Here is a 22,185-nt window from a genome sequence, read left to right as displayed (position 1 = left end):
TGTGATGAAATTCTTCCATTAGGCAAAGAATTCTACCACAAAGTAGATAATCCCCACTACGTAAACCAAAACCAAAAAAAAGCGCTTTAGGTTATGAACGTAATATAATGTGCGATGAACCGCAAAAGAGAATACCATAAGAGTATATATCCAGAAACTAAAATTAATGTGAAATGAAATATGATTAGAGCATCTTTATGCAGAAAGTTTATGTCAGCTACATTATGTTTTTCTAAAAGGAAACTTTGAAAACAATAATTTTCGTGCAAAATAGGTATTCCTTTTCAAATCATGTAACATTTCCAAGTGCTTAGAATTTAATAACTACAGTAATTTGACATCATTACCATGTAACATTTACCGAGGTTCAAGAATATATATCCAGAGAAGTTTAACTTTCAAAGGGAAGAATTTCACTTGTTGAAATTAATACTGCTGCTACTCGCATGTGTGCATTATGATTCGCTGATATTTTACAACAAAACGATCAAATTTTGCGATTAGAGGTAACTTTTGGGGGTAATGTGCATAGTTCTACGTTTAACTACACTCTTCATCCCTACCAAAGGATTATTTCGTTAAAAAATTTAATTAATGTGGACGTTGAATCCATTTATAAAGCGATTTAGGTTAAGAGTTATCTAACAAATTTCTCCAAGAATGGAACTTTTAGTGAACATCCAATTAGGGTATTTCTCTTTTCATCCTTTCACATCCTCTTTTCAGATTTTTTTATGAGGAAAAATTTTAAAAACAGCATTTTAGATAAGATGGTCACTGTCAGGTAATTGATGTTATAGAGCTACATATATGGATAATATGCTTGTTTATATATTTTCCAATCCATCAAGCCTCAAATCAGCTACATGTTAGATTTTAAGACAGAGTTTCTACGGAAAACATTTTGTTTATATAATAAACTCTTAAAAGTGTTCTTCTTCAAATCCCTGTATTATCTGAAAACTAAGGATGCAAGGTATAGGGAAAATATACATATACAGGTAAATTAAACTTAATTAATAGAAAATCAAAAATATCACATAATATCAGATTACTCTGTATACAAAGTCTTAATATCTCAAATGAAGCAAAAAAGTAACTTTTAATAGAATAAAAGAACGTAAAATATTGCGCACGAGTTGTAGGTGAAGATGTAATCACGCGAGTATGTTAAAACTTTTTAGCATGTTACCTCGGCTATTTTTATCATTTACCATTGTATATCTTATTTACAATTTTTTTTTACTATTAATACAAAAAATACAAAAAAAAGTTAAAAGAAATTTACCCGACGTTACTATATAACTTTGCACTATCACAGTTGTTGCTATTTTGAAGACACACAAAATGTAACTTAATTATTGGACATATTTTGCCTAAGAATTTACTAATATAAATATGCTTCTCACCAAAATTTAATAAAACTATACATTTACTTGTAGAGATGACATGTTTTGATATTTAGTGTCTTTTGATTAGTCTACACTTAGCACATTGTGATTCTAACTCACAACTGAAGGATAAAGCTCATATTCTAACCCTCATTCGTACGTTTTATGGATATTTTCGTAGGTGGTCCTGGGAAAACGTACTTTTATTAATCTTTATATTATTTGAAAGCTGCGCAAAATGAGCATAGGAATTTCTACAAACTAATTAACCTTAATGAGTAGCAAATTCAGAAAATCGCACAACATACTTAATATGAAGTGGAGTTTTAGCAGCCCACATTTCACGAAATTAATTTACTAAAATGTTAAAAATATGGATTTACGAGTGCTTGAAAATTATTAGAGATAATAATAAGAAAGGCAATTTTCAAGTACAATATTTTTTCGGTTTGTACTTTTTACATATTTGTTCTGTTTTTATTTAGCTATTTTCCAAATAAAAAAATCATCTCCCCGATCATTTTTCAGTATCAATTCACCATTCTCTAAAATAAGAACGGATGTAATAATTGACTTTAACGGTAAGAACTTCAATCTAAAACTTAATAAGGCAACTTTGGCAACTTTGGCGTGGTTCAAAGTTTAGACAGTTTTAGAATTTAATTTTCTTGTTGGTGCAGTTAATCTTTACTGATGCTTCAGGCAAGACCAACGACCGGTAATTTTTTTAATCCTGGCTAAAGCTCTCTTTAATAACACATTTCAATGTAAATTTATATAATACCTGCAACTTTAATTTAATACAACACTATTACGTCTGTCTAAGTAAAAAATATCCTTTCAATAGCAGTCACAACAGATGGCATCAGTAAATACCAGTCACATATTGAAACTCTTTACAAAAGGGACAGAAACATATTGGAATTTTGTGGAGAGTGCGACTAAACGTGTAAATTATATTTTAACGATATTAAACTGGCAAAGGATTCGTTCAATTTTGAGTTTTATCGAACCAGATAATGCGAATTGATTTGATAATAATTTGATTCGTGCTCGGATTTTGAACATCACAGAGGAAATAAATAATGGTTTGTAATTCGTTCTGTTTGATTCGCAAAATTTTTTAGTGTTTTATTAGAACCATAAAAGTAATACTTTCTATTACCCAGAAGGGTTCAATAATGGAACTATTGAAAAAGTTAAGGCGACCTTAATGTTTCTGCTAACAGCGAAACAAAGAATTTAATTTCATAGAAAGGCAATATAAACACACCTTCGTATATCGTGAAAGTTCTCTTTTCGATGGCGAATTTATCCGTTAAAACCAGAAAACTTAAGTTTTATGGATTTGCCGGCTAGTTCTGTTTATATTGCTTCAACTTTCAAATTTTAACAGGATTTGCTGCACCAAGTCAACAAAATATGTTCAAAGCCCTGACAAAAAGACAGACGTTGTTCTTGCTCAGAAGGGAAAACTTGAAAATTCACCACCACAACGACAATCGTATTATTCTTATAAAAGTCTGACCAGCAAAATAAAAGTGACCAACAAATCTCCCAAACTTTGTTAACTTCCGGCCTCTTGTTTTAGGATAACTTCCCTATTGGGAAAAGGGAGGCAGGAAAAGTTAAAATCCACGCAGGGGCAAGTAAAGTTTATTGAAAATGATTGCATTGTTTGTTGGATTCTTTAATTCGATAAAATTATCATCTCGGTTGTTTTCGTTATTACGTTTGCGGAATCAATTATAAGAATATAAGTCAAGTAAACAGCATCTTTTTATAATTTTAACTTGCAAAGTCTCATTTTTTGATAAAAATGTCTTAAATAAAACGCCTTAAAACCCGAATAAATATTGTTCATCGACGACTCGATAAGAATATGCTAATCTCAGATTTGTTTACAAACACTTCATGAAATTTAATCATACTTACAGTGCCACAAACGCTATCACCTGTGAACGACGAATTCATAATTTTTAGCTTTTACTTCTTAAAAGACACTCCATTAGCAATAAACATGAAATGTCTTGAACCCCCGCAGATACGTCCTCATCTGAAATAGGCCTAATAAAATTCTCATATGCATAATCGTCAGAGAATTTAGTAGGTCTTAAATTTTAAGCTTCTGTAGACCTTAAATTTTCGAATAAAAATCTTTAATTTATTCTGCTCGTAAAATTTAATTTTCATACAGGAAAATTCGCGTTTCAATTTATCACTCGAAATTGCCAAAAACCACCAAGCGCGGGACGCCGGCCCTTTGCACAGGATGTCTCAAATAAAATAAGTAGTGAATGTCCTGAGAAGTAGGGAGACGATAAACGTCAGAAGGTGACTCAAATGTTTCTTGTGCTTAAGAAACTCTTTACATCTATTGTACTGCCTGACCTCATCACTGAAAGTTACCGTATATCCTGGAATGGAGCACGTTACCACTAACAACTTTTCGCTGAAATCGAGTTTCAATATTTTCATAAAATAATCATCGTCATCATCGCCACACTTTCGTCCCATTTTCGGACTTTCATTATTTCCGTTCCGATTATCGATCAAGACCTGCGGCTGGTTCTCTCTTCCTCTGTGAAAATGAAATTGTCCGTTCCAATCTCCCGTTTGGTAACTTTATTTTGGGGCCGTTATTTTTTTATAGAGTTTCCACCATAATATCGTAAAAATTACTTTTGTCAACGGTTTTTATGTCTTAGATAAAAATCAAGAAATCGAAATGATGTCTTGTTAAATTGCTGCGTTGATATATTGTCCTCCGAGAGAGTCAGCCGGTGCTTTTTCAGTTTTTTCGGGGATATAGTAAATGGATCTCGATTACTGGAAGGGAAGAATCTATATTGTGTTTTCATTTATAAAAGATAGCGGAGCCAAGGGTATCATATCTGGGTGATATAATAAATTACTTGTCTTTGGACAGGAGACAAAATAAAATTAATTGTATGTCAAAGCCATCCAGCTTATGACAAACGTCAGTATAAAAAATCCAATCAGCTCTTTGATGAGTCAGCGAGTCATACAATACATGCTATTGCTATATGTATATATATGGTAGAGATTTATTGAGATGCTCCAAAAATTTATGTAAAACCTCACGAGTGGTACGTTACTTAAAAAAATCCTTCAAAAAACGTCATTTTCTTCTTTATTTAATGCGCAATTCCCTTGAGCTTTCATCGACTTTTAACTCAAGTTAATTTAGGAGACAACAACCTAAGAGCTAAAACAACTCGAAAAGTTCTCAAACAAATAATTAACTGCTTTGCTGGTATCTTATCAGGAACTTTTTAATCAGAAACAATGAAACAATGGGGTCCTCTGTTAAAAAGTATTTAATTGAAAGGATAACCCGGGGTGGAGACGGATAAGGCTCAAGGGGCGATAACATTCTTCGGATTTCTTTCAGTCCCGATTTATGTTATTGAGTTTTTCTTTTGTTTTTATGTAGAGCAGGTAAATAAAACGCCATTTAGCAAATCGAAATATTTTTTGTCCTGGAACGTCTAATTTGCAACCGTAATTTTTGAGTAAAAAAATGTGATGCTTGCTATTAGAGGCGGACTAAAATGGCCAAAGGGAATTGCGGAAATTAAGTTAATCGCACACATAACGGCAAAAACAGCCATAAAGGTTTTATCAAAAACCGCAAAAATTAAATTAATCCCAGGGAATTACCGTGGCGTTTCCTATTTTATCACTGCGCATTCAGAATTATTGCTCAGCGAATATAAATTTCCTTTACGACTGGATTTCATCTGTAGCTACATATTTTTGGTCATCGCGTTTTGCATTTCCTCTTTAGATTAATCATTCGGAATGCATTTCTAGGATATTTCGCTTTAAATTTGAAATAAAATTAGACATAAAACAGATCTAGTAATAAAAATTCCAGTTCTAGCTTTAGACCGAACTAAAATACGATTTCACGTTAAATTTATATTTTTTGAGAAATCAGCGTTTTCAGGAAGTGTCGCACGAATTGAATGCAGAGAATGAAACCGAAAGGTGTGAAATGCGGAAATCCTGCTGGACGCTCTGTGACTCGCCTTATTTGCCTGAAAATAGATAGCTGTGTCAACACCTAGTCATCGCTCAGTTTTTGTGACATCCTGGTATATATTAGCATCCCTGTAAATTCCAAGAAATTTGTGGAAGAGTTGGAATTTACCGGCCAGCAACAGAACGGTCGCGAGACAAACGTGGGAACATAGCCTTTTCTATACTGTACTTCAATATCGTAAGTGAAAATCGCTGGTTCTGTCAAAAAAGCAACGAATTTGAGGTCTTAAGTTAAAAACTCGAAGGTAAATCCTATGAATAACTGCTTTCAGCAAAATGAACTGAAACTCTTTTTGATGAGGCTATAAATCAAAGTTTATTATCAACGGTATATTACTTCCTCGCGTTAAGAATTACGAAGAAATAAAAATCGCCCTTACTACTGTAAATGCCTAGCCGAAAAGAATTGTTTTCTTTGTTAAACTTAGTGATCTCCCCCAAAGCGCATATTTTGAGAAAGTGTCATATAAGTTGTGCACTTCAGAAGGACGCTAAGAAACAAATAGAAGACTGGGATCCCTAACGGGAGCCATCTATTACAGTTAAGTGTACAGTCAAAATGGCGTGGTTTCATACTTAAAATTAGCGACGTAGCTATAACTATAGCTAACTATAGATTATGAAGGTGCTCAAGTTCAGTACCCCTCCAGGTTTGAAATATTTACATCTAGATGCTGAGATTTCATAATTATCTTTATCCGTGAGAAAAATAAGCACCTGCTAAGATTATGCTCCATGACAGGTGCTAGAACTGGAATCTTACGATTCATAACAGCGGATAATGCTCATATGTGATGCACATCAAAATTATGTTCTTTCAACTACTTCAGAACCGTTTATAACATCCAGACTGACTCATAGGCCTGAATTAACTTTCGCTGTTCCTCACCACCAGTCTATGTGCATAATTGGATAAAGTTCAATCGTTCTCGATAAATGCCAGCGAGAGTAACCAAATTTCATTTGGGGAAAGAGGCGAATTTATGGAAGTCAAGAAATTTGTGGTACTCGGGTTTCCATTTTTAAAGATTCCATATACTTTTCACGTTGCATTATTAAGAAGGGTATATAAAAATTATGAAATTAATATCCGTTGCGGATAAATACTTTTTAAGCACCGAGCAGATCTTATCTCATCAGGTAAAATTCACCTTTTCCAATTTTAGACACATATGTTACGACTAAACCTTCAGGATGGTCATCCAATCCAGGACAAATAAAACTTTCAGACAAATTGTTGCGGTCTTTTTTCATTTCGCATTGGAGACCTCCGTGGAGTCATTAAACAAACTGGCTTATTTAATAGAAGAACCTGACATGGACGACCATTATAAGGACGCAGTGGGTCAACGTATTCATAAGGTTGAATTACAAATACAAACAAAACAGAAATTCTGCCCTACGGTGGACCGACCTCCTAGGGGAGAAATCACTTCGCCTAATGGCCCTTGTCCTGCAGGAAACTAGTCCGCTATTTCTTTATTTTGCAAAGGGTTTTTCTAGAACTGGAGGATCTTGGCCTCGAGGAAAAATATTTATTTGAACTTTCCTGCTATGGCGACTAAAACGAGACCGATGGTAAGCATTGATAAGAAATATTTGCTCTTCAAAGTGTCTAGGTGTATTGGACCACATTTTAATCCAGCGGGAGCCTACCATCGATATATTTTCTCCTTTTCCAAGCCTAAGGCCTGTCAATTTTCCCGTCTTTCCATAAGTAATGATACACACATTCGGGAAAGGGAGCGAAAGCTGCTCCAGCTTAAAGCGCTGTTCCACTCTCGAGACAAGAATTTACGACGGAATATGGAGCACATGCTTATTGTGTTTATCGAGTAGGAGAGGGATACATGAAAAACGAATTATGGGGTGGAGAGAGTTAGTTTGTTAGCTGTTATGACAGAGCTCCGCTTTATATTTGTCTCCACATTTTTCATAACTTTCGTAGGAACGAAGCATATTTCCTATTATTAAAATGTAAACACAGCATAAGTTTACATGAAAACTGCAGTTGACTTTAAATTGATTTTAAAATATTTTGAATATGAGTATTCCTCAAAAAGTAGTCGCATGTGGAAATCGCTGATAAACGTGCGGGGGGTTCGTGGGAACATGATCTTCCCCTGTTAATGGAATTGGTTTGAATGTTTCGGCAGCAAAGTTATAAAACGTTGGCAATTTGACTGTTTGAATTGAAAAGTGAACGGTACGAGGGCAGATGTGGGCATACGTGCTAGCTCCTACCTACGTAAATTCGAATTACGAGTATAAAAAGATGCAAAAAAATTCAAACCATGGAGATGATAGGAAATGGAGAGTTTAAAAATATTTTCTAAATGTAAAATCCTTATTTCAGGGCTAATCAAATGGCCGACTACAATCCCATAGTTACACAGGGTGTTTCCTAACTACGTGTAAAAAATTGAAGGGTGTAATCTTGAATGTATTTCAAGTAGAAAACATCTAATAAAGAAATATCCGCAAATACTTCGTTTTCAAAAGACAATAAAATATGCCAAAAAATAAACGTTTTTCTTGAATATTTCCAATATGGCTTAAACTGAATTTTTAAATTTTAGCATGCGAATGAGTAATAAAGAGCCCCATATTTACATGTACTCAGATATTTTCCATGCGACAGTGGTATACACTTGGAATATCTTTATTATTCAATTTACACGCGAAATGTACGACGCTGTATTTCCCGTCAGTTAAGACCGATTTTTACGTTCTTTATTCCAAAAAGAACCGAAAAAAATTGCAGGAATGCTTTATTAATACTTCATTAATGCAAAGTTTATTTATTTCAAAATCAAGAAAAAATATTAATTTTATATTATAAGAACTGTTGAAAATGACCACCATTACTTACAATACATCTGTCTTAAGTAAACCTTGCACTGATTATAAACTAGCTACCATTGTGAAAGTCAGAAATATTTATAAAAAAATTCAATTTGAGCCATATTTGAAATATTAAAGAAAAACTTTTTTTGGTATATTTTAACACCCTGTATTTTGAAAACGAAGCGTTTGCGGACATTTGTTTGTTAGACATTTTCCACTTGAAATTCATCAAAGATTACGCTCTTAAATTTTCAACGCGTAGTTAGATAACACCCGGTATATCTTCCTGGAGGATGAACTTGCACCAGGAAGAGAAATTTTAATTAAACAGCACGAAAATATCCCGACCACTTAATCTTTCATCATAACGGCAGGGAAATGTCGCGACACGGGATCGGGCAATAAAATATACAATCGAAAATTCTAATACCAGTTATCCATCAGGTTTAAATTAAAACGGGGCGAATTTATTGCCCTTATCTGCCTCGAATATCAATGGAACACCGGAGAAGTTGGAATTTTTGCTCTCCCGCATACGCTTGTAATTTCGCTCGATTATTTTTTGATCAAACTCTCGGACACCTGTTAAGGACAATTCCGGAAAATTTTTAAGGTCAAAAGTTAAGGGCATAACTGAAGATCCTCATTCTACGGAGAATTTAGACTTTTATGGAATTAGAGAATTTTCAGGCTTTATATCCCATATTTAGTGATAATATGAAATGGCATAAACAGAGCTGAATAACAAAAAAAAGTCAGTATCAAATTTCACTTCTCTATACCTATTAACAATTTATGAGAAAATTTGAAACTTCGTTCCTGTATTTTTTTCTTTTAAGAAGCTATGAATGTCGGCCCTCGCCTATTCTGGAGTAAATATTAGAAGAAACGAGGGTGGTTCAGCGCGTGGGCAATTTTAGGTCTGTTCGAGTCGTTTCCAAAAGGACCTTCAAGTATATGAGAATCCCTGGCGATTCACTTGTATATTCAATTTTTTTTCGGAGCAGCTCTAGAATATTTCTTCAGAAACAAGTTCGTAGTTTTATCACCGTCAGAGGAGCAATAATCGAGAAGCGAAGTGAAAAATGGTCCATTGTAACTTATTGTAACGAAATAAGTCGTTAGTTTGGAAGTTGAAACCGGTAAAAAATAATTCCTGTGCTGAAGATGTTGTTAATCCACGATGCCTAATAAATGTCAATGGAAAAGAAATCAATAGATAAAATCGCAGAGCATTTCAAATAAAGCTGAGAGAGTGTTCTCATTCTTAAGTCGCCAATATTTACTTCACGACGTTAACGTTCTTTCTTGAAAACGTCGGATTAAACCAAATAAAAAAGATATATAATTTTTATTTTGATTGATAAGCTTAACTTGTACTAATATGGAATTCTTCCTCCTAAATTAAAGTTCCTAATGCAATGACGAAAGCTTCAAGAGAAAGAGGTTTTATAAGGAATTCCACAGTAAACCGCAAATAAACTTCGTGGTTTTAACAAGTTTAAATGAATCTGGAAAATATAAGTTTTTATACGGAAATCGGACTTATTTGAACAGGTTTTTGTCAGAATATTCTTATTAAATCCCGAAATTATTTTAAGGTTTTAATCTGTTTTAATTGTTTTGGATTCTAAAAGTTTGAATTTGGAATTCCAAAAATTAATTCAGTCGATCAAGTTCTATCAGTATTAATCCGGATTAATTTCAACCAAATTCTTATGAGAAATTCCTTTTATGTTCTAAGATTATCTGTAGCTTCTTATAACTTTAATCAGTATTGATTGTCCTGGGCCTGAATTCTAAACATTGCTATTTGGAGTTCCAAAATATCTACCATCTATGGTCACACTATGCCAAATTGCTATAAATACTACATTTAACTTCTATTCGTGAAGAATACGAAAGTCAGAAAGTCGTAAAACGAGTGTCGTGATCTGAGCTGGTTCTTGGTTTATGAAGTTGTTACCCTTTTTTGTTTATTATGGTTTCGACATTCAAACGAATACTGAATACAACCATTTTTCGTATTCACACGCTTATCTAGGAAAGAGCATGGTAAATACCTACATAAAATGACTACGCCCTTGTGTAATTGAATTTTTAAACGGAGAATATAGCGTGGTACTGCCTATGGTCATATGTAAAAAATTGTTTTCAGAGGACCGTATACACATTGGACACTGCATAAAATCAATTTAATGTTTACAAACGCTGTTAAATTAATTGCTTGTGCCTAAAATAAAAATACCTACATGCACTTAGTTTCAATGGTGGGAACAATGAATTTACGACCAGCAGGCGTTATGATTTACCACCCGTCGCTCACGGGAACGGGCCGTAAAGTTACAATAACGCTCGTAGCTCTTGGCAACGGTTCGTAAAGTAAAAATAACGCCTGTTAACTTTTTAACCATTTTTTTTAAATGACTAGGTACAATATTAGTCTACGTGCACGTACATAATTGAAAAAATATCGTGCGTAAAACGTTTACGCACTAGGGGGTGAAAAAAGTATTACGAACTTGATCAAATAAAAGTCCTCCGAATGAAACTGGTCCGCGTGTGATATGATTAATAATATGACGTACATACTAAGAAATGTTTGAGTTGGAATAAAGGCAAAGATGACACATCATATCTGTCTACAATTAAATTGAACCTATAATACTTACATCTACCTATATAGAGGATGTTCCAAAATGCCTTGTGACATTATTGGTATCTTCAAAACGCTTAAAAAAAAGAAAAAAAAAATTGGAGCCTTTTAACTATACGATGTAATATACATCGCTTCCATTTAGTTTTTTGTTTTTGGGATATTCGGTTAAACCTAAAATTAGCTGAAAATTCTATTCATTTTTATTTCTAAAACTACAAGTCTTATTAAAAAAATATTATTCAATAATTCAATAAAATGTAAAATGTAGATGACAACATGTAATATCGCAACCTATTTATAGAAAGGTTCACGTCATTACTTGTCTGCGAAGAAAAATACATAAGATGATTTAGGAGAAGAGCAAAATTCGGCTGTCTTCAATCTTCGGTGGTACAGGACACCCTCTACAAACTTAATCAGGAATAAAATTAGGTAATCTAGAGATTTTTAACATATCATCCAATACTGCGTGAAAACATGGAGAATAAATATTTAATCCACGGAGTGGTGTGGATAATAAAGGATATGCCCGTAAAATTTTTATTGGATGATTTAGGGAAAATCTCGTCGGAACCAAACGGTCGTATATTCGAAACATAAAATCTTTAGAAGAGAATTTTTCATGTTTTCCCATTTTTAACGTTGATAGTCTAATGCATATTGATGTGACCCATTAAGTTGAAAGAACCATATTTAGTGTGTGTGATAAAAGCGATAAATCTGAGAAGATCAGAGAAAAATATCGAAAATCTGATCATTAAATTGTTTCAGATTTAATAATAGAAATGCGGTAAGTAGGTTATTATCGCGTGCCAATAAAATATATATATTAAGCCCATGAGGCAAGTATAGTGCAAGTTAGAGGTATCGGAGAATAGACTTCCAGAATTCCTTCAGGAGAATCCAGGCCGTCGAGGTCTAACCGAGAGACTCCAGCCACTCAGGTTCGACCGGAAAATTGCGGCCTCTCCCATCCGATCGGGGGAACCCGGCCTGTCTGAATCAAGTGTATCAAGTGGTACAGTCATTAGGCCATCGAGCTTGCCCTATTAACGTAAATATGAAAAAAGTAAAAGCGTCCGTAGTCGGAAAGTGCTTGGTTTTTGGGCAGATAAAACTCAAAAACTTTTTCCAGGAGGCACGTGGGATCATAATCCACCCTTGTTAATGGGGTTAGATACAAAGTTCCAATAGTTCGTGTGTTTTTAGAATGAAACTCATTTTCAAGTCGTTGACAAGTTAAGAGAATATGCAACAAGAAATTGCTTAATCACCCAACGAACTATCCATAGTAATTATTGGATTTTCCATAGAATATAAATTTTGTTCCGTCTCAATTCAAATAAAATTTATTGGGTGGAAGATTCCAGAAGCAACTGCCCACTCGAAGAGAAATGGTAAATGTTCCTTGGAAGAAATCCCATCAAATTATTTTTTCCATTATTCTTCTCGTTTCGTCGTTTTAGGTAAATGGCCTAAACACGGCCGCGACATCTTCGCCTTTAACGAATTGATTTCCTGCTTTGAAGCGAGTCGGCCGCTTCAAAAATTAATTATCGCTCTCAGAGAACGTTTATTTAAATTGCTGAATAATTGAACCTCTTAAGGTATATTGGATTCTTGCTTAACTACTTCGGGTCTGATTGCTGCATCTAATTATCATTAGCTATATTTATATATTTTGCACACACCAAAAGCTCTCGTTTCTGCTTAAATAGCTTAATTGATATCCATACCAATTACGTAGAGATGCTAATTGTTATGAAGCTATTACTATGTGTCACTACGAGAATAGGAAAAAGCATGTTACAAGCGAAAGATAAGTTCGTAAGTAACGTTAGTAAACAAGGTCACATGCCTTACTTTTAAATTGTGTAAAATACCTTTTCTACGATCTACTGCTGTTCCATCATCAATTGATCAAAATATTAATTCTGCCAATCTCCGGGATAACATTTGTTTTTTTTTACATCTCGAAATTCTACATCACAAATGGATATCATGCAAATACTAAAATTTTACACGATTGTATAGGACTATAAAGGTTCGTTATATAGCAGCTGCCCGTAAGTGCTGAATTTCTATCTTGTTAAAGTTACAGACCAAAAACTCCTTGTGTGTCACAATATAAAATAAAGACGTGGAGCTTAAATGTATATACCTCCTTCTCATATCCATCTACTTCATTCATTTCTCTCGAGGTTAATAAAGCCCTTTTCCATGTTTGGCTTGTGTCAATTCAGCTTCCCTTGTATCCGGATATAAAACGTAACATATGTTCTACTTTGAAACTATTGAAACTGGAATATGTGTCAGCCTGCCACAAAGCATTAGTGAAACGAATAGAATGACATCAGAAAATAAGCCGTAAATGTTCGGCATAATAATGTAAAGTCAATAGAAATGTTTTCGAATATGAATCTTGGTAATGTTAAGTCTTCATTAACATAAAAGTCGCCCAACAGACGTATTTGCTCCTCGTTATATCTTGGTATACACGAGAAGAGGGGAATCGAAAGAAAGGCAAACAAGTCTCTATGTCAGAGTTGGCGTTTCATTCCTCCCTCGAAAGTGAAAAATTTAATAAAACTTGGGAACTTTCGCATTATCGAAAAACATCTCCCTATAAAACAGCAGCTCCTGCTTGATATCAGTGTAATTTTATTCAAATTTATGCCCGGTCCGTAAATCAAAAGGAGGTATTTACCCGAAACCGCAAAAAGTTCGGGATTACTGAAGTGAAAACTCAGTAACTTTTCGCGTTTTAAGAATACTTAACCCTAATCAGGATATATGGGAACGATGAGAAGCGGAATAGAGTTTAAATGGAGAATTTTTGCCAGTAGGTGGCCGTTTTAACCTGGCGAATTACAGAATTCATATCCCGCATCAGTGAGTTTATAATGCCTACTTAAAATGTTTAAGTGGATAATGTAAATGTAAAAGCTCTGACGATTTCCTTTTTTTAATCCACTCATCTATGCATTATCAAAACTATGTAGAATACCAAAATAACGGGAACTTCCCCTAGGCAGATGCTTTTCATCAGACTTCGCATTTATTACTTAATGAAGAAGAAAATATGAGAAACTAAATATCTATCGCCGGTTTCATTCTGCAAAGAGAAAAATGATTCAATTTGACTCGCACTTCATGATGAAAAAGTGTTTTCAGTTTCTTGAAATAACAACGATTTTCTGTAAACTTTTCAAAATGTAGATTCAATTCAAAGGGTAACTTTTTTATGGCAAAAGCGAAAATGAATGAGAAACTGTCGCTCTGTTTCATCACAAAATAGGCCATTATGTTCAGTTCTTTCAATCCACACTTATCAGCGCAATATTGTGTATTAAAAACAGATATAGCAATATTGCTTTGAGAAAGACATAAGCACCATAATATTAGAAACCATTAAATTCAAATTACTTTAATCGAAGGACAGACGCATGTCTAAACAATCTTTTTCCAAGGAATTGTTAAAAGTGAGGATCACAATATGGAGGTCTGATTGCTAATTTTTCCATTTGTCAACGAAAACAGTCAATTTTACTTGGCTTTGAGCTATTTTGAATCTACCCATTAAACACTCCTAAAATAGATGGATGAGACATACATGAATTTTCCTTAATTATATTCAGGTCTTTCATTCATATCTGCTCATTCATGTTATGCGGTAAATTTACAAAATTATAATGTCCTTTTCTGATGTAGCCCCAATTTTCTTCCATTTTAGGACAGGCAATAATTTCCCAAGCCCTGTGAGGTTTCTTGTTTCCAAGGCCTTTATCCGAGACGTAGGCACTTCGATTACTTTGTAGTGGATGCCTTCATCTTTTTATTTTAAAGTAATATAGACTGACTTTTTTAGTAGGAATGATTGCATTTTTTCTTTAGTACACAGCTCAGATGATCTGAAATTTATTGAATTTCCTATCGATTTCTACAAGTAAAATGTCCCCGTTTTTAATGCAGCGTTAGCAGTACCTTACTTTCTATGTATTTATAATTTAGTATTTGACCTTTCTAGAGTAAGCTCTCTCTTCTTAAACTATCTCTGCAGGTCTAGATGTAAATATTTTTCAGTTAACTCTCTCGTTTAATATTCCCTTCTTTGCTTCTTCTTTTACCGTTTCCTTCTGTCCAGTTTTAACAGTAGTAATCCTAGACCACCAAACGTTCATTACTCTTCGTTTACCATGTTAAATGAATAAGCATTAAAAATTACTATTTAAGGCGAGCAACCAGCATAAAATAAGGACGGAATCTCAATCCAAGAACATCTCTTTAGCTCAGAGTGGGCCCAGAAGCTAGTTTTAACAGGCATACATTACATTGTTGTTTTGGAGAAAATACGAGATTTTAGTGAGGGTGAAGAATAGAGGACTAATCATAAAACATCAAGTTGATTGTTTGGCACTGTAGAGAGTATCAAACTTAACACTTCATCACCATCAAGGCAATCAAACATTACAAAGAAATCGTAAAGCACATGTAAATTAATGGTTCCCTTCGCTGCATGGGATTTTGCCAAAAATATGAAACAGAAGGATGGACGCGAACCATAAAAATAAATTATTAAGAGAAAGTTCGGAATACAGAGAATTAGATCTACAAATGATATAAGTATATTTTATGCAAGAGTTATAACAATTTTATTGACTACATAATATATTGGAATAAAGCAACAGTTCCGAAATGTCCGTACACGAAGACCACTCTGTACAAATTGGGTGGTCATGGAAAATTAAATATAATATGCAAGCTAACTAAAACATTAAATTTTACTCGTTCATTGCAGTGATTGCAAATACCTGTTCATTTACATATAATAACGTCAAATAATATTGAATCTCATGTTTAATGTCGAGTATTATACAAATACCCAAACTGGAAGCCAAATATGGATCTATTGAGGGCGGCAATGCTATTAGGCTCACAATATTTCCATTTCAGGTCATCCTAGAGAGGCGCATTCTAATGCAATAAACACCCACGACATTAAGTAAAAGGGCAAACCTTTGTCGGGTTATATTAAGATTAATGGAACTAAATATGATTGATAGAGATTAAAGAATAAATCTGTGTTGACTAAGGGAAAAATCTTTGGGGAGTGGTAAATCGGTTTAAAGTTGAAAAGCGATTTTTTATTAAAATTATCAATAAGATTAATCTATTAAGTTGCCTATTTATAATATACTTCATCAAACAGTTGTTAACTAAACCTATATAAAAATATGAATAATGTTGCAAAGAAACTTTGAAGCGTCTTCGTTAGTCGAGCATTTTTATTCAGGTCCAAAAAAATGTCAAAACAATGCTTTATGAGGCGAATTTGTGTTAAAAGCATGACTAATTTTAGTCATAAAATCTCATTAAAACCAAAATAATTAAAACATTTATTGGTTCAAAAATAATTTTCAAGTAGTACCTAAAATTTGTCATCACAAATTAAAATAGTTCTCCTCTAGATATGAAAAACCTCAAATTGAAGAACAGCCATTAAAACTCATACAATTTTCATAGTCTTATAAAGAAAAAAAAATGATAGTTTGAATCTACCTAGAATAATCTACTTAGGAACAGATAATCATCTTGCCATCTGCCAGCTAAAAAATAACTAGCTGCCGAGTAAGCGAACCTTAAAGGGGCGTTGCTTCATGTTTCCGGAAGTTTATACAGGTGTCAAATAAGTTGTTATTTTCATTACCAATCATTAATCTTTAATTTGTTCAACAATTTGTTATTTTTCAATAAAGAATATACATAATGGGAGTCTCTTCCATTACCTGGAACATAGGTATCTCCATAAGCTCGCCATTCAAAGCCTTTTTTAACAAAGTGCAGTTTGCATTACTCATCACCATACTATTGTTATTAGCATAAACATTGAAGAAGTTGCGAATAATAATTTTATCTCAAGTAAATCCTTTTCTACCACTATCAAAAAGAATCTTATTAAAATCATAAAGTTTTAAGTCATCAATACCATTCAACTGCATAACTTCGAAAACATGTTCTTAATTGAAAAGCGATTTTCAAATACCCTTTAAATTCATCACTAACTCAAATTAAAGAAATTGAGGATACTCTAGACCCGCAAAACTTCAAATTCGAGTTAGAGCTCTTCGAGTTTCCTTAGTCTTAAGAACAAAATCTCGGACTAACCTGAAAAGAATCTCGACTCTGTCATAGGGCCAACAGCGAACAATAACACCTCGCACTTCACTACAGTCAACAGTAATTTGCATGCGTCAAGAAATGTTACAGCCCCATTACCAAGGACGAGATCTACGTAAAGGGAGTCCTTTAAAAGCTGCAGCAGCCCCAGCTACACCGACCGCGGACATGGAGCCCTTAACTGACTGAAAATCCGGCGTCAACCGCCCTTTACGAAGCCTGTATACATAAACGCCTGCGCCCCAAATTTACCATGAATTTTGTGTAAAGAACAAACTTTTAGGGCACTGATAATAGATAACAGATTAAGATTGTATTGTGCGGTCGACCGAGATTAAGCGAACTTTAATGAGGATTTTTATTGATCACACAAACAGTGGATTAGAATATGCATTCATCCTTTTGGAAGAAAGTTTCCGACTCTGGAAATTTCTACCTGCCTAAAATTGGCTGAATACTTGTTGCTGGGTGTTTTGTCCAATTTCAAAAGCCCACGATTAATTAACGCGGATGAAACTATGGCCGTTGTTGCAACATGGAACAAAATTAAACTCCGAATAAGTTAAGGTGAACGTTATTTCAGAGCCTTCAACTCCCAATTTGCACTATTTATAAGAGCCATTATACGTTTAGCGAAAACGGTCCCCTGTGTTAAATTGCTCTCACTTAAATATCTTTGGATTTCGGCTTGCCTTAGGTCTTAAAGTGCAGTTGGCTCTTGTAATTAGAGAACTAGCTGCTATTGTATCTACTTTTCGTTCAGATTATGGTGTTTTATTGGGGACGAAATGGGATCATTAATGAGGAAGCAACTCGTATTCAACTATTTTATCCAAGTTAATTATCACAAGCGAATTTTAGTACCAAAATTTGGAAGTCGAATTCTCAAACAAGGCTCACCGGATTTTCGCAAGTTAGACATTCTTAGATTCTCATTCTTGGGATGACCTACACAAGGATGGTCAGACCTCTAAATTTTTTACAGATACACTAATATAGGTTAATTTAAGAAAAACAACATAACTCGCCTAGCTTCCAAATTATGACAATTAAATGCTTAAAATTACCTAGTTTAGGAGAATATTCCCAGAGGTTGACGTCAAAATGACCTGTCACAACAGCTCTATCATATACCAGGTTATGACACATGCATCATTTTTACGTCATTCATGGGTCATTCCCTAAGAACGTTCTACTCCCCAAATATAAGAATTTAGACAAATTGGTTTGCTGGTATTTAATAAGGACATTTTGTCACATACCCTTCTATTCACTATATCCCATATTCGACAAAGATGCTATAAGGCAAAGTCTGAATCTTCCATTCTAAATGAAAAGTCCACTGAAAGTGCTTCCTACTAGCGGAAAATTTACTTAAGGTTTTTGGGACGTGGTCGATTTGAAACAAGAATATGCCGTATTAAAATTTAAAAATTCCAATCATTTTCGGATATATTTTAAAAACCTGAAATTTTATAAAAACGTTTCTATTTTGTCCTTTGTAATCAAAGCGGACATCAAATGTTTTTTGTTACACAATTTCGAAGATTTTAAAAATTCAAGTCCATGATTTAAAATATTTTTATTCAGTTAACTTCAAATGGGAGACGAATTACGAGGACTGATGTATTCTTTACGTTTCCTCCTTTCGTATATTTATTAATAAATATTGTATATTCGCCTTACTAGGCAGAATTTCATTTACTATTATTTCCCTTTCCTTTCAGTTGCTCCAAGCTTCGGTATTTTATTTGCCGCCTTAGGGAACTTTGCAAAGCAGCTGTTGCAAACCTAGCATTGCCTTCAGCCCGTGTTGTGTATTATTAATGCTTAATACTTCCGACTAATCCGTATTAATTTTCACTTTATTTGAACAAGTGTTCATAACTTAACGAAAAGAACTTCACATATTGGCGCAAAAAATGCTACTTTGTTCTAAAATTCTTGTAATTGTAATTAGAGCTAAAGCAACATTTTTCAATTAATTTGATCACAGCGATAAAATAGGTACGGACAAATAGAAAGTGAGAAAATAAAATTTTATCCCAGTTTTAATGATATATAGTCGAATGTTAGCTACCCCATATGAGTTTCATATGAAAATAATACCTTAACTAAAATACTTTACAAAAGGAATTAGGTACTACTGACATCCATTCACTAAGAAGCTTAAATATTTGTTTACCTATAGTTATTTATCTAACAAGTGCGGAAAATGATGCGAATTACATTACATATTGATTGAAGTTAATCGAACAGCATTCATGTGGAGTGAAGAGACTTTCTTACGTCTCAGGTATATTTTCCTATGAGCGAATGCATGTGAACTTTACTATTTCGAGTCATGATACAGGCACATGTCACTTTGATTTACGCGCGATAAAACTTTTTACCACACACGTGCGTTAAAGTGCGCTGCAGCGCACTCTTGCAGGAAAATGCATATTTAATCCGTTTTGTACAGCGAGTCCTTCAAAATCAAGCAGAAAAAAGTTGTTAGAAAAGAAAAGCGATAACAAGCTTCCATCAAGACTAAACTTTTTAACTTAGCAACGTTTTACGTACTTTGCTCAAATATAAAAAGGAGCAAAGTTGCGAAATGAAACTTGCCGGGGCCATTTATTAAAACCCTCGAGTATACAACATCGTGTCCCTTTGGAAATCAACTCATTTATATGTGAGGAAATATTTATAAAGTGTATAAATCCGCTTAGGTGCCCCCATTCTGATATGCACACTTTAGAATGCCTATACAGGATGTGCCACACTCAAGAGAACTTTCACGGTTTGGGAGAATTGCCGTGAAGTTTCAGTCATATTAGTAAGTGCAGTCCGTTTAATTCATTCTACAGGTCAAACGACGCTCACGCTCACATTCAAAATGAATGCGATGCTCATTTGAATGCATAGTAGCAGGGTGCTCACTTTAGTGTGAACACACTGCTTGCTTTTCAATGTATATATTAAATTTAAAGTTCTGCTTCAGTCAAGCGTGAGTGTTGTTATAGCACGAAACGGGCTTAAAAGTGCTTTATATTTTTCAAATATTGTGAAAGATGCAGCATTGCTCCTTCTATAGTAATGTGGCACAAACTTTTTAACTAGGACGTCCTGTTTTCTGACAATTTAGGATTCTAGATTAAAAGTAAGGACACTTTTCACACGGATATTGTACTATACAGCTATTTCCACCCGTTTTTGAGATGTTAATGAAGCGCGATTAAATGCGAACAATGCCGACTATTTTTTAAATATCATATCGGACATTTGAAAAGAGTCAAAACTTCGCAATTATTATTGCGGTTAATACAGATGGTCCAAAAAGGATATACTTAAATTCCATAAGGAAGATATTGACCTTTGTGAAACTTCTTGCCCAACATCCTCTTCCAATTTCTACCTGAAAGCTCTACTTTTTCATTCGTGAACGTTATGTTAGTAATATATTATGCACCGTAAAGGTTCTCTATAATCTAAAAAAATCATTTTAAAACAGTGAAAGCGCCTGCGTACATAATGCAGTTTTTCGCTAAAAACCGGCAAAAAAATTGCATTATTAACTGCAAAATTCTTGTTTAGAAGTTTTGCATTTAATTGCAATTAAGTCAATAATGTGACAGACGCAATTCCGAGGAAACAAGCAGGACTTAAAGAAGGTTGAACAAGAAAAATATTTTTCAAACTTTATTGCTAAACAGGTCCATTTTCAAATAAATTTGCTTCGAACCGACTCCCACTAAACTAGTCGGCGTATTGCAACACTTTTGACCTACTAATTTCGAAACCATAATTTACAGCTCGAAAATCCATAATCACAAAACTGCGACTTTCACTCTTTGACTTTGAAACTTCAAACACTCAAGATTTTTCAAAGTTTTCTCCACGCGAAGAAAAGATACATATATCGTACGTTTTCAACTCTATTTTCTATACTCCATGGAGTTTAACTTTCTGCTACAATTTTAATTTCAGTCATCATTAACAACAGTAACCAGAATTGGATGTTTACTCCGCAGGAAACATTAAAACAGCAAACACATTCTTAGTTTCCTGGCAAAAGGCGAGGGGCTGCCTGCAAGGCAATATGTGTTTGTAAGGGATTTCGTGTGGATTTTTATGTCAGTAGGGATTACGCGAACTCTTTTAATTTTAAAGAAAATAAATTTGAAAAGCGCAAGATCGTTTCCACTTCCCGGCCCAATATGGGTTGTGAATTTCGCGAAACTTTCACCGAACCTTAACTTTACATGAGGAGAATTTTCCTGTTCTGCACTCGTAAATTTTGTGCGTTAACATTAACACACATGTTCACGGCGAATAATCCAATAAGGATGCATAAATGATTTTATCTTTCGGCGGAAAAGTACCTTACCCAAACCAAAGTCAAAGTGGCAAAAATGTTTTAAGTTATGGGGACCTGTAAAAAGCCAGATATAAAACGAATGCGGACCTTATCTTTGAGTATATGCGCCACTACTCATGGTTTATGAACAACTTTACGATTCTTTTCAATTTGTGTTCACGTTTGGCTGGATATGCTTATTTTCAACTGAGGTTTCCGGACCAAGCGCAATTTTTCTGGATAGTTTACGAGAGATTTCGTTTAGATACACACAAAGGAGGAAAAGTAGAAACGACTGCTTGCCTTGCCTCGTAAAACAAAAGAAAAATTACTCCTCCCTAAAAAGCTCAAAGAAATTGTTCTTCTAAATAGTTCGGCAAATTTGCGCAATTAAAACTGTGCCACGTTCAGTGGAGTCTTACACCGAGCCCGCTTTATATTATATAATTTGGCTCGGTGAAATCTGGAAAACTACCACAGACTCCAGAATATTTTAGCTGTCCAAACAATAAGGGACCAGGTTATTTTATAAGGGGAATTACCTTGGCGCGAAGAAAGGAAACTTGGAACGGCAGGTTACGGCGATTATGACTCAAGTACGAAAACTTCGACAATATAGACTAGGACGTATAGGAGTCAACCCACTTTATACTTTCTATAAGATGTTGAATGAATATCTGGAACAGTATCTGAAAATGACT

At 34.2% G+C, this 22,185-nt stretch overlaps 2 protein-coding genes across 2 annotated transcripts in view; one reads left to right on the top strand and one right to left on the bottom strand.

Moving 5' to 3' along the window:
• Positions 1-17,313, bottom strand: part of stg1 (stargazin-like protein) — a 223,071-nt gene extending 205,758 nt beyond the window's left edge. The window contains exon 1 of the mRNA XM_066403730.1: positions 17,131-17,313. The gene's annotated coding sequence lies outside the window, so the exon portion shown is untranslated. The remainder of the gene's footprint in view (positions 1-17,130) is intronic.
• A 3,513-nt stretch (positions 17,314-20,826) lies between these two features.
• Positions 20,827-22,185, top strand: part of LOC136417886 (cytidine deaminase-like) — a 74,457-nt gene continuing 73,098 nt past the window's right edge. Inside the window, exon 1 of the mRNA XM_066403751.1 lies at positions 20,827-20,840. The gene's annotated coding sequence lies outside the window, so the exon portion shown is untranslated. The remainder of the gene's footprint in view (positions 20,841-22,185) is intronic.

This window comes from Euwallacea similis, chromosome 30, assembly GCF_039881205.1.
Source record: "Euwallacea similis isolate ESF13 chromosome 30, ESF131.1, whole genome shotgun sequence".
In the NCBI taxonomy this organism is placed as follows: Eukaryota; Metazoa; Arthropoda; class Insecta; order Coleoptera; family Curculionidae; genus Euwallacea; species Euwallacea similis.
Note: the sequence above shows the minus strand (reverse complement) of the source record. Positions and strands in the feature narration are given on the sequence as shown.